This window comes from Nomascus leucogenys, chromosome 23 (genome assembly GCF_006542625.1).
Source record: "Nomascus leucogenys isolate Asia chromosome 23, Asia_NLE_v1, whole genome shotgun sequence".
NCBI classification, from domain to species: Eukaryota; Metazoa; Chordata; class Mammalia; order Primates; family Hylobatidae; genus Nomascus; species Nomascus leucogenys.
The window spans coordinates 131,640-145,002 of NC_044403.1; the positions used below are offsets into that span (position 1 = coordinate 131,640).

The 13,363-nt window shown below is 47.4% G+C and overlaps 1 long non-coding RNA gene across 1 annotated transcript; it reads right to left on the reverse strand.

Moving 5' to 3' along the window:
* Window positions 1–8,483: 8,483 nt before the first annotated feature.
* LOC115832938 lies at window positions 8,484–12,798 on the reverse strand. Its single transcript, XR_004028347.1, has 3 exons — window positions 12,720–12,798; window positions 11,943–11,949; window positions 8,484–8,495 (listed from the first exon to the last, which is right to left on the reverse strand). It is a non-coding gene; the product is annotated as an uncharacterized LOC115832938 (long non-coding RNA).
* Between the last annotated feature and the right edge of the window lie 565 nt (window positions 12,799–13,363).

Here is a 13,363-nt window from a genome sequence, read left to right on the forward strand (position 1 = left end):
CTGGGATCCACCTCAGGTAGCAGAGCGGGGACATCGTGGCTACCTGGCAGGGCACCAGGGAGGGCTGGGGAAATGGGAATATGGATACCATGATGATCATATTAATGAGGGTAAAAATTAGGACCAACAGGGGATGTCCCCTCTGCACATGTGTACAAGTGTGTGCCTTTCACAGACAATAGAGGCTGAAGTCAGGGAGGCAGCATGCACAGGCAGGCCTGGCTCAGACAGGGGCCACGTCCCAGCCAGACAGTCTCCTGCCCTGCGTTCCCAGCAAGGATGTGAAAACAGCCCTGCCACTCGCTTTCCACCCACACCCCTCTATGCCTTGCCTTTCTCCCTCTTTTTCATGAGGGAGGAGAGTGTACTCGCCCTCTTCTCTCCCAGGATGACAGAGTCAGGCCTGGAAAACAGAAGGCAGGATCAAGGGACAAATCAAGGTGCCCTCAGGTCTAATGCCAGCCATGTCCTGCCATACTGGGTGCCTGCAGAACCCACCTACCCCTCTCCAGGCTGAGAAGATGGCCACCTGACCTCCTTTGAGAGGTCATTCCTTTGGGGCGGTCATGTTTTGGGGGAAACCAGAGAGAACCTGAAATGAGGAAACAGCTTGGGGATGAAGGTGCTGTACAGGCACCGGACCAGTTCCTCCAGCCGCTCATGTTTACTATGCACAGCCGGCACAGCCAGCACAGCCGTGGGCGAAAGACCTTTGGTGGCCCCTGCTCCTAAGAGCTGAGCACTAAATAGTGCGTCCGCTGCTGCTCCCTGCTAACTCTCCCAGTGGACCCTCACGCTGCCCCACTAGGGACTGGGATTTGAAGAGGTAACCTTTACCTCCATTCTTGAGTGAGGAAATGAGGGCAAGGGATTTTACCCTAAAATAGGGAATATAGACTAGTTGGCCTTGGGGTCTAAACCTAGGAGTCCCGACTCCCAGCCAGGGCTCTCCCCATGAGACATGGGAGAGTTGGCCAAGCTTTCTGGGTAAGAGCACCATCTGGGGTTCGGTTTTCCTAGGTAGCCAGGGAGAAGGAGCCGGCCCTGACAAACTCAATGACATTCACAAAGGGCGTCATGGGAACAATTAAAAGCCACAAACCACAATTCAGCACAAAGCAGGCTGGATCCTGGCAGCTGCAGACTGATCAGCCCAATATGTCCCAGGGGAGGCGCAGGAGAGGACTCTGAGAAGCCCAGAAAGGACATTTGTCATGCCAGCCAGACCAACGCTGCCCCGCAGAGTGAGGGCAACAAAGGATGCAGACCCAGGACCAGGGTCACAGGCTTAGCTCAGCTGCTTCTAACCAGGACCCTTGGACAGATCACTTGGCCTCTCTGACCCTCAGTTTTTCCACCTGTGGAGTGGGGATAAAGCATCTTCTTTACAGGAGTGATATAAGTGCTTTGTAAACCATAAACAGCATTGGAAAATGAGGGAATATCCTAGTCCTCTTGAGGATGAGATGGGGAGGGAAGAGGAGGGAAGGAAGAGAAGAAGGTAGGGAAGGATCCACAATGAGGCCGAGACTTTGAAACCCAACCTGCTGGCTTTATAGCCAAGCTTTTCATCATTCCTGGAAACTCAACCTGCAGCAAATGTATGCTGAGGTCATAAATGTGATTAAAAAGGTTGTTTGCAAAGTTGATTCCAGGGAAATGAGCTGCAGATGGCGGCAGCATCGATGTCCTTTTGCAGCAGGCAGCAGCTGGCTGTGTGGACTCAGGGACAGCTGGAGGGAGTTGTGCTAATGCCCACCCCCAGCTTTGGAAGGTGGGGGCAAGCTGACTGCCCTCTCTGTGCCTGGGGACAGGGGAGACTTGCAGAGAGCTGAAACCCTAAGCCATAAAACTGCCATTTGTTCCAGAGAGAAAAGCTAGTTTTTCAATTCCAGCCCATCCAGGAGGGCGGGCCAAGCTCAGAGGAAGAAGAGTGGACTGAGAGCGCGAGCCCTTCCACGGCAGCCTGCCTCGGGCAGGACAGGCTGCACCGGCTCTGGCTGTCCACTGGGAGTGTCCTTGGTGAGGGAGGAAAGAAGGCAAAGCCACATCTGAAGTCTCTCGGCCAGAGGACCCCTCTGTTCTGAGGCCAACGAGTAGCCCTGGTATAAGGAGAAGGTGGAAAATACAGGCACCAGAACCTTCTCTGCTGCTCATGGCTTCACAGAATGCTTTGCAGGTGACATTTCACATAAGTGGGCACCAGCCTGTCTTTGATGGAAAAACATCAGGAGGCAGGACCCAGGTTTCTGTCAGTGGCTTCCTGTCAGAGTGGCCAACACAGGACACTTAAAAATGTGAAGAAGGAGACGTCGATCAGGATAATACAATGAGCCCTTGGCCCAAATTTGGGAAGGGCCCTCTCTTTCAATATATCTCACTACCTCAGCTGCCATCCCTCTCCTGGTCACTTCTACCCATGCTTCAGCCGCAGCCCCACCTACTCCAGGAAGCCCTCCCTGATAAGTCACCTGCAGCAACCGCCTGTCCTGCAGATCCTCACCCCGCACTCCTCACTGCCTTGGCTGCTGCTCCCAATCACTCATATGTGTGCCCATGTCTGTCTGACAACTGGGCGCTCCCTAATGGCAGAGGCACATCCATATGACATTTCTCAAATGTTCCCTACAGCACAGGGAACCCAGAGCACGTCCAATGACGTTGGGATCTGAGCCTGCAGAGCTTTTCACAAATTTGCAGAACAAGCTGTGTCCTTCAGCATCATTACCTGCCCTCCCGCTCCGACTGAACCTGGAGAAGAGTCAACAGCCTGCTACCAAAAATCCCCCACAGCCCAGATTCTTGGATGATTCACCTACAAAGGCTGGGGAGCACAGTCCCAGACTTACTAATCTCCTCTCTACCCCATCCCCATTTTTTCCAGTCCCCAGAAAGTCCCAACCAATCTCTCAGCAAATTCCACAGGATCTGTCAGATTCAGATCCAGTCAACTGCAGGCCGCGTGCTCTTCACATCTGTCTTATCTGCTGCAGGAAGCAACCTGAGGGCAGCAAAGAGGAAGATAGCTGGTATGTATTGACGGGCTCTGCAACCTACCAGCTGTGCAGCCCAGAGCAAGCTACCTAACCTCTCTGAGCTTCAGCTGCTTCAGCTGAATACAGCACTTAGAATGTTGTTTTTGGAGGGGGCATGTGATAAAGAATGAGAAAGATAATAAAATAACCTGTCACTCAGCTCACAGGCAGGTGCATGTGGCTGCAGGGGATTGTTTAGAGAATTTAATGAACGTATTTGTTAAGTATCTATCACTGTGCCTGGTACAGGATGGAGTGGGTCAGGGAATAGGGGAGGGCACAAAGGGAGTCACAAAAGAGTAGAAATAAAGCCCTACCCTCAAAGGGCTGATGGTCTGGTTGAGGGAAAAAGACAGGAACCATTTGCTTAGACAACACAGATATAAAGTGTACTTGAGAAATTCAGAGGATGGAAGGTGCCTGCAAGTGGGGACAAAAAAATTTCATTCAGACCATGGAATTTCAGCCAGACAGGGAAGGATGGCCAGAATTTAAACCTGGGATGGTATAGAAGAAAATTACCCAGGCCAGGCGCAGTGGCTCATGCCTGTAATCCCAGCACTTTGGCAGGCCAAGGTGGGTGGTTCACCTGAGGTCAGGAGTTCAAGACCAGCCCCGTCTCTACTAAAAATACAAAAAATTAACCAGGAGTGGTGGTGCACACCTATAGTCCCAACTGCTCGGAAGGCTGAGGCAGGAGAATTGCTTGAACCCAGGAGGCAGAGGTTGCAGTGAGCCAAGCACGCACCACTGCACTCCAGCCTGGGCAACAAGAGTGAAACTCTATCTCAAAAAAAGAAAAGAAAATTACCCAAACTGCCTTCTCAACACCATTGCCAATGAAAAAGCCTGCCTTGGTCTCTCCTTCCCTGATCTTAGCCTTTCTTTCTATCTCTGCAAAGCCTCGGTCTAAAAATCTGGTTTTCTTGTGCCCGGTAAGGGTCCTAGTTCAGTTCTAAAACAACTGACAACCATGAACGGGCGATAGTCTGAAGTGGGCATCTCGCCTGTGGCACATCACCCTCAGACCCCATCTAGCAGCTGCCTGAATTATTTCATTCAGGGATCTGTGTGTTTGGCTGCCAACCAGGCACCACTGGCCCGTGGGGTGCTGGGACTATTGTAGCGTTAAAAACAAGGCACTTGGCTGGGAAGACATCTGCCGTTAAGCAGCAGGCTCATGGACAATGGCCTCAAGGTATTTTTCCTTCAGATATTTGGTCCCACTTTCGCAAGGCATCTTGGCTTTGCTTGGGCAAGATATTACTCTCTGCTTCTTCAGAGTGTTGGGTGGGAGATACCCCACAGACAGCTGAAGGGATTGGGACCTTGGGAAATCACATTTAAAGTTTTTTGACTTGTTTAAAATTGTTTGACTTGGTTTAAACACAGTTTAAAGCCCGGCTGAGGCATTAAGGGTTTGTCACCTGAGATTGTCATCTAAAATGGGAAATGTGTGCTCTATTCCTCCTTGTGGCCCAGTAGGATGGGTTCTGCAGAATTGGGCTACTTTTAGCTTTGAGCTTGTGAAAAAGAAAAATATGTTTTTTTATTGCAATGCTTCCTGACTATAATATTCCCTAGGACCTGGGGAATGGTAGCCAGGATTTGGATCTTTAATGTAAAGCCAAGAGCTAAAGAAAATTTTAGTTAGTTGTTAGTCATGGTGGACACATTTATTGGACAGGTGCAAGCCTTTCCCTGCCACACTGAGAGGATTTCAAAAGTAATAAAAGCCTTACTGAAAGAAATTTTCCTCAGATTTGAGGTTCCATTCCCCATACACAGTGATAATGAGCGTGCCTTTATTGCCACTTTATTGCCACTTTTTTGAGACAGGGTCCCACTCTGTCAGCCAGGCTGGAGTGCAGTGGTATAATCACAGCTCACAGCAGCCTCGACCTTCTGGGCTCACAGGATCCTCCCACCTCAACCTCCCAAGTAGCTGGGTCTACAGGCACACACCGTGCCTGGCTATTTTTTTTTTTTTTAATAGAAATGAGGTCTCACTATGCTGCCTAGGCTGGTCTCAAACTCCTGGGCTCAAGCAATGCTCCAGCCTCAGCCACCCCAAGCCTGTCGATTTCACCACAATTAACCCACTGTCTAATTTCTCATTTTCTGACTCAACTACAAAGTACTGCATAAGAGAAAAATACCATTACATCTCCCTTGCTTCTAGGAGCTACCTTGATCAAGTTTGCCGAAGAAGGAATCATATGCCTCCCCTTTGTTTAGTTTACTATCAGATTGATGGGAATTCTAGATGCCCTTACTCTTATTACTGTCATTCCCTAACAGCCTGTTCAGGAATGCCTCCAAGCTTTATCTTGGATTGAGTTAAATTCAGCAACTCCTTACTACAAAGCAACACTAGGAAATAGACCTACCAGGTCCTTGGTTTATTCCAATCCACAAAGTCCTGCTACCAGATTCTAAACTTAATCTATACAATCTTTCTGGGTTCCTCTGTGCATCCTCAGAATATCTATTTGTTTCTAGGGGATAACAAGAAACCCTCTGGACATACGAATGTATTGACAGCTAGCATATAGGAGGAACGCACCTGTAAGGATGTTCATTTATCCCAGTTTTCTACACACGAAACTGCTGAAACCAAGCACTGGAAAACTCCCTAAAATTATTTGGTAAAACTAAATGGTCCACAACTCACTTTCAAGATATACAGATTCATACTTGCCTGGTACCAAGAAGACAGAGCTGGGTATTTCTTCAGATAAACTTTGTTACCTTGGCAGAGAACGGTGCCCCATGAGCGCAGAATTAGAAATCTCTCCCTTTATGAATTCTTGTCAAGGAAATTGCAATCACAGCCCAGCAGAGAGGAATTAATGTATTGGGTCATGTTGTCTTAGATAATAGGATAGCCCCAGATTACATCTTAGTGGAGCAGGGAGGGGTATGTATGGTCGCAAATACCACGTGCTATATTTACATAAACAAATCCGTGGAGGTAGAAACTCATCTAGGAAAAGTTAGAGAGCAAGCCACTTGGGTGCAACAGCCTCCCAGACTGTCTCTGAGGACTGGTTTTCTTTTTTGTTTTCTTGGATTCCTCGTGGAAAACAGTCTATGTTTTCTGGGTGGCTAAAACTAGGCATGTCAGTCTTGTTAATTGTGCTTATGCTTTCTATTATGACCAAATGTGCATTAAAATGTTGTAGTGAAGCTGTGGCTAAAGCAACTAATGCAATAATAGTTCAGCACCGCGGTGCCATGCCTGGGACTCGTGAATGTGGTGAACTCCGTGCTCTTATAGAAACTTTCTCTCTTCATATCCTAATCCCCAATCTTTGCCCCGATTCAGCAGGAAGTAGCCAGAGTGGTCTGTTCCCCTCTACCCCTCAGGACTGTGGAGTGACAAGGATGGAATTGAGCTGCAACAGGGGCCCCTTTCTTAGGAGCCTGAAGACCCCAAGCATGAAAATAAAGAAAAACCCTGAGTTCCTTCAAGAGAAATTCCAGGTACCTCACTAGCCCCGGAAGTAAATAAGAAAGTAATAGTAGCCTAAAACAAGAGCCAAGGACGTTTGAGTTCCAGAGATGTTTGCTTTCCCTGTAGGAACTAAAGACAACAGCTGAACATACGTCCTTGAGTTGTCTTTCAGAAACCCCCACTGAGGACCCACACTGAACAGATCCACTGGCATTTAGACCTCAGATAAGGGGGAAACTGAAGATTAAAATTCTTCCTGACGGGGTCAGAGAAAGTCACACCCCATCCCAGCCAGTTAACATTTTTCTGCAGACCCCAAATTTTTAAACAAAGCTTCTCTTCTTTAACCAGTTGCAAATCAGAAAATCTTCGAATCTACCTACGACCTGTAAGCCCCCCTCAAGATATCCTACCCTTTTAGGCCTGCCAATGTGTAATCTCCATGTATTGACTTGCGATTTTGCCTGTAGCTTCTGCTTTCCTGAAATTTACTCCTGCCTTTAAAAACCCTTGCCTGCAAGCCACTGGGATGTCAGGATTTGAGCATTTAACTGCTTGGTCCTCTTTGCTTGGTGCCCTGCAAATGAACAGTTTTCCGTCACTGCAAAACCTCCGGGTAGATGTCTGGTTTTACTGCACCAGGCAAGCAGGCCCCAGTTCACTGTAACAGAAGGCCGTGAGGAAGAGCTTAGGTTTTTATTCCGAGTTCAGCGGGAGCAGAGGCTATTAAGCTGAGTTATGACATCGTCTCACCATTTTAGTCCAAGTCTTAGTCCTAGCAAAACCCTTTGGCTGCTGTGTGGGATAATGATTATAAGAAAACAAGCATGAAGCCGAAAGGGAAGTAAGGGGCTGGGCGCAGTGGTTCATGCCTATAATCCCAGCACTTTGAGAAGCTAAGGTGGTAGGATTGCTTGAGCTCAGGAGTTCAAGACCAGCCTAGGCAACATGGCGGGACCCCATCTCTATAAAACATTTAAAAGTTAGCTACACATGGTGCTGCGTGCCTGTGGTCCCAGATACTCAGGAGGCTGAGGTGGGAGGATTGCTTGAGCCCAGAAGGTTGAAGTTGCATTGAGCCATATTCATGCCACTGCACTCCAGCCTGGGCAACAGAGCAAAACCTTGTCTCAAAAAAAACATTTCTTAAAGACAAGTAAGAGAAATCCTCCAGTATTCTAGGCGAGGGGTGAAACTAGGTTGAAAGCACTGGTAATAAAGAATAGGGGATGGACTGGGGATATATTTTGGGAGTAGGCCCAAAAGAATTTGCTGAATGCCTGGATGGGGAAAACAGGCACCAGGGAGAGCTCATGAGTGTCTGGCTGGAGCTACTGAAGAAGATGGGAGAGGGGCGAGGCAAAGGGTGAAAATCAAGAGTTCCCTTTTGTTCAGGTAAATCCAAGATGGAATTAGATGTATGGACAACAGGCCAAAAAGAAGAAAGAAAAGAAAAGAGAAATTAGATATTGAGGTGGAAATGCCAAGTGGGCAGATGGATACACCCATCCTAGGTTCTGGGGGGAAGTCTGCCCTAGAGGCTATGGACAAATCTACTCAAAGATGACACTTAGCATCCGAGAATTGCAGATTAGCCAGGGAGGGAGTGCAGGTGGGAAAGAGGACCCAGGCCTGAGCCCAGATGGAGGGGCCTGGCAGAAGTGGAGGAGCAGTTGCCACCAGGGCAGCTCTGCAGAACTATCTGAACTTGACAAAACCCCAGAGGCAGCAGTAGAGAGCCATAGATATGACTGGGATTAAGCTTCATACCTGGGCTGAATGAAGGCTTAGAGCCAGAAATGTTCCCTATTACAGAAAAATTTTAAACTTGTACTTCTTGGCCAGGTGTGGTGGCCCAGGCCTATGATTCCAACACTTTGAGAGGCCAAAGTAGGAGAATTGCCTGAGCCCAGAAGTTCAAGACCAGCCTAGGCAACATAGGGAGACCCTGACTCTACAAAAAATTTAAAAATTAGCTGGGTGTGGTGGTGCACACCCAGCAGCTGTGGTCCCAGCTGCTCAGGAGGCTGAGGTGGGAGGATCACTTGAGCCCAGAAGGTCAAGGCTGCATTAAGATGTGATCATTCCACTGCACTCGAGCCTGGGCAACAGAACAAGGCCCTGTTTAAAAATAATAATAAATTTCTTAAAAATATATTTGTTTTGAGACAGAGTCTCACTCTGTCACCCAAGCTGGAGTGCAGTGACATGATCTCTGCTCACGGCAACCTCCACCTCCCAGGTTCAAGCCATTCTCCTGCCTCAGCCCCCCAAGTAGCTGGGCCCACAGGCGTCTGCCACCACACCCAGCTAATTTTTGTATTTTTAGTAGAGATGGGGTTTCACCATATTGGCCAGGCTGGTCTCGAACTCCTGACCTCAGGTGATCCACCTGCCTCAGCCTCCCAAAGTGCTGGGATTACAGGTGTAAGCCACCGCGCCGGGCCTAAAGTAAAAACTTTAGGTTGTACTTCCTGCATACCTGAGTCTGAGGAATGAGATTTATATCCACTACTCACAAAAATAATTACATAAAATTTTATATATGCATAATTAACTAGGTTATGTATATGTCTTTATATGAGTGTCACAGAATAATCAGTGCCCTGAAGGCAAAGAAAGAACTAGGAAGGAGAATGGGAAGGGGCTCAGTCGAGATACAGCCTTCAGGGGAAGCGTCTCTTAAGAAGCCTTCATAGCATTTCTCCTTTCCAATCAGACCTCTGCTGCAAACATCCTCCACCAGATGCTCGGCCAGGCCAAGAAGAAGCTTCCAGGCTTGATCCTCCCCTTAATATTTATTGGAGCTGGAGGTCCTGGAGCAGCACTGTATGTCTTGCATCTGGCCCTGTTCGATCAGATGTTAGTAGGGACAGAAAGAATAACCCAAAAACCCTGAGACAGGCCAGGCGCGGTGGCTCACGCCTGTAATCCCAGCACTTTGGGAGGCCAAGCCGGGCGGATCATGAGGTCAGGAGATCGAGACCATCCTGGCTAACACGGTGAAACTCCGTCTCTACTAAAAATACAAAAAATTAGCCGGGCGCGGCGGTGGGCACCTGTAGTCTCAGCTACTCGAGAGGCTGAGGCAGGAGAATGGTGTGAACCCGGGGGGCAGAGCTTGCAGTGAGCCAAGATAGCGCCACTGCACTCCAGCCTAGGTGACAGAGCGAGACTCCGTCTCAAAAAAAAAAAAAACCCTGAGACAAACTGGGTGCCAATGATCAGTACAAGTTCAACTCAGTGAAGTGGATTACAGCAAACTGAAGCAAGAAGGCCCCAATTTCTCAATGAAATGTTTCACTCTAAAGCTGCTTAGAATGAAGGTCTTCCAGGAGCCATCCGCACAATTTCCCACTTAACCGGGAAACATTTCTCCTCTAAATACATGAAATCATCTTGATATATTATTTTGGAGATTACACTAATTAATACATATCCGAGACTTGAAAAAAAATTAAAAAGCAGGTTTCATAAACAGAAGACAATTCAAGGGAGTTCTTGTGCTCCTAAAGGGAGGAAGGATTTTTGCCAAAGGGTGAGAGAACAGAGAGGTGAAAGCTGTGGAAAGGACAACAGCGCAATTTAAAGCTCAAGAAACCAAAGGTAAATGAGAATGGCAACAACAACAAAAACTAAACCTGAGATTTGAAGGGGAACTGAGTCTTCAGAGGAAAGAAGGCAAAGGAAACATTGTTTGAAAGGTTAAGGATATAGGTAGCTTGCAACTATTCTCAACTGGGCTTCCTCATCTGAACAGGGTTCCTTATTCCTCATCTGACCCAGAACACATGACATAATTTGAGTGATTATTTCTTAATTCCCATAAGAATGGCAAATTGGCTGGGCATAGTGGCTCACATTTGTAATCCCATCACTTTGGGCGGCTGAGGCGGGCAGATCACTTGAGGCCAGGAGTTCAAGACCAGCCTGGCCAACATGGCAAAACCCTGCCTCTACTAAAAATACAAAAATTAGCCAGGTGTGGTGGTAGGCGCCTGTAATCCCAGCTACCCGGGAGGCTGAAGCAAGAGAATCCCTTGAACCCAGGAGGGGGAGGCTGTAGTGAGATGAGATTGTGCCACTGCACTCCAGCCTGGGTGACAGAGCAAGACCCTGTCTCAAAAAACAAAAAAAGGCAAATCTAGAATCCAGAAGGATGGCACTGATCTAGATGCATGGGGGGTGAAGTTGATCAATTGCATGCAATAGATGACATAGGGCACTGGGGCTTAGAATCCAGATTTTAAGAGGCCTGCTGTAAAGATGTCAGTTTGATAAAAAAATCATAATACCAGAAAACCGGAATCAGCAACTAAAATTTAAAATAAAAATAGAGATCTCACCCAGGGGACTTTCAGGCTTCACTGAGGCAATGTGGTATGATTCTAGAGTGGAGTGAAAGCCCTTCCTGACCCAGATATCCTGTCGTTAGGGTTCACAGCCAACGCGCTCTCAGTTGTGCCTCCCTGGCTTGCAGCACTGGGCTCTGCCCCCCGCCTCTGTGATTTCGGGACCCTCTCATCCCCATTACGGGCAGCGAGCCCAGCTCTCTAACAGCGTCTCCTGCCATCAGCCTGCCCTTCGGAATGCCGGACGGCAACTCCAGGGCTTCTCGGTGATGCTGGTGCCCTCCTCACCAGGCCATGCCTTGGCACGCCGGTAAACGGAGTCTGCTCTGGGCCCTCCCGGGGAACACTGCGGAGGGTGTTCTGGCTTCTGTAGTCTAACCAGTTTGGCATGCCCACTGCTCTGGACATTCTGATTCCTTCCTTCACCATTTGCTGTGGCAGTTCTTCCAATTCTACCTCACTTAACGTGGGTCAATACTTTTCCAGGCCTCTGAGAGGCAACCGCTTAGAGGCTGTAATGTGGTAGTACGTTGGCGCCATCTCCTGGGGTCCTTGTCGGTGTAAATTCCATACCGTAAAAGAAAGTTCTCCCTTTTCCAACTTGTATTTTGTTTCCTTCGGTTCAGCACCCTCAGGATCCAGTCCCGCACATATTCCCCCAGTTCCTGATGGTTCACATTGACCAGGCCTACAACTACTTTTGTTTCTTAGCAGGCCCAGCACTTCTGTGGCTGGGTTATGTTGTAACTTGCCCTTAGCTTCGGGTCTGATGGCCAAGAGGGGAGGTAGAGCTGAATCCTGAGCAGAGCACGAGTTTTCTTGCAAGACAGGATCCTCCGCATGGTCTTCAAATAAGCCGGAGGCTCTAGCCTTTAACAGAGAGCAGTGGATCACTTCTGCAGGCCCCTCTTCCCCACTTTTTACCGGCAGCCTTGCACTCACAGGAATGCCTCTCTTCACAGGCTTCCATTCCAAAGATCTTATTATCCAAACCGCAAATATGTCGCATACCAATGTCTGAACACTTTTAATTACTGTCATTGCCGCTTCCCGACAATGTCTACAGCACCCGAATTATTTTCTTTGCACTGTTAGGACAACCTCACTTCATGGCTGTAATTGTCATCAACAAAAACAACCCCTTCCTAATCAATTCAATCAAACGCCTAACAATTGATAGTATTTTTGCTGGATTTTTCATCTCCAACAATATTATTCCAGTATCAGTTCCCCAAATGTCTATCCTCCTTCACCTAAAACTCACAACCCTCAGCGTAACTATTTTAGGCTTCTCACTAGCAATAGAACAACCTTAGAACTAACAACCTCAAACTCAAGCACCCATCACAAATATTTAATTTCTCCAATATATTAGGATTTTACCCAATCACAATACACCACACAACACCACACTCAAATTTACATGCAAGTCAAAACCTAACCTCTCTTCTGCTAGACCTGATTTGATTAGAAAAATCAACACCAAAAAATACTGCCCAGGTTCAAAAGATAGCCTTCACCATTGTATCTAACCAGAAAGATCTAATTATGCTCTACTTTTTCTCCTTCCTTATCCCGTCTCTCCTAACTCTATTCTTAATTATTTAACCCTATTCCCTCACATAATCTCAATCACAATAAAGATACTAACAGAGATCAACCAGCAACCACCACCCACCAACACCCATAACTGCACAAGGCAGCTATATCCATAGAATCCTCACGAAGCAATTCTATTTCCCCAACCTCAAAAGTCACCCAGTTTTCCATATTTTTAAAATTAGTTACAATTCCCACCTCATCATAATCAATTAATTACGTAATTATTATCACCAACTCTAACAGCAACCCTAATAGTAAGGCATCCCAAATAACAACACTGACCCTCAGGTCTCAGGATACTCCTCAGTAGCCATTGCCATTGTATAACCAAAAACAACCATTATTCCCCCTAAATAAAATTTTAAAACTATTAAACCAGGCCAGGCACGTGGCTCACGCCTGTAATCCCAGCACTTTGGGAGGCCAAGACGGGCGGATCATAAGGTCAGGAGTTCGAGACCAGCCTGACCAACATGGTGAAACCCTGTCTCTACTAAAAATACAAAAATTAGCCAGGCATGATGGCACGTGCCTGTAATCCCAGTTAGTCAGGAGACTAAGGCAGGAAAATCACTTGAACCCAGAGGGCGGAGGTTGCAGTGAGCCGAGATGGTGCCACTGCCCTCCAGCCTGGGCAACAGAGCAAGACTCCATCTCAAACAAAACAAAACAAAACAAAAAAACTATTAAACCTACAAAAGCCCCACCAAAAGTTAACACAGTACTGCAACCCACACCTCCGCTAATAATTAATCCCAAGCCTCCATAAATAGGAGAAGGCTTTGAAGAAAATCCCATAAAGCCTGTAATAAGAATAATACTTAATAAGAATACAGTGTATGTCGTAATTCTTACGTGGGATATAACCATAACTAATGACACCAAAAATCATCGTTGTGCTTCAACTCTAAGAACTC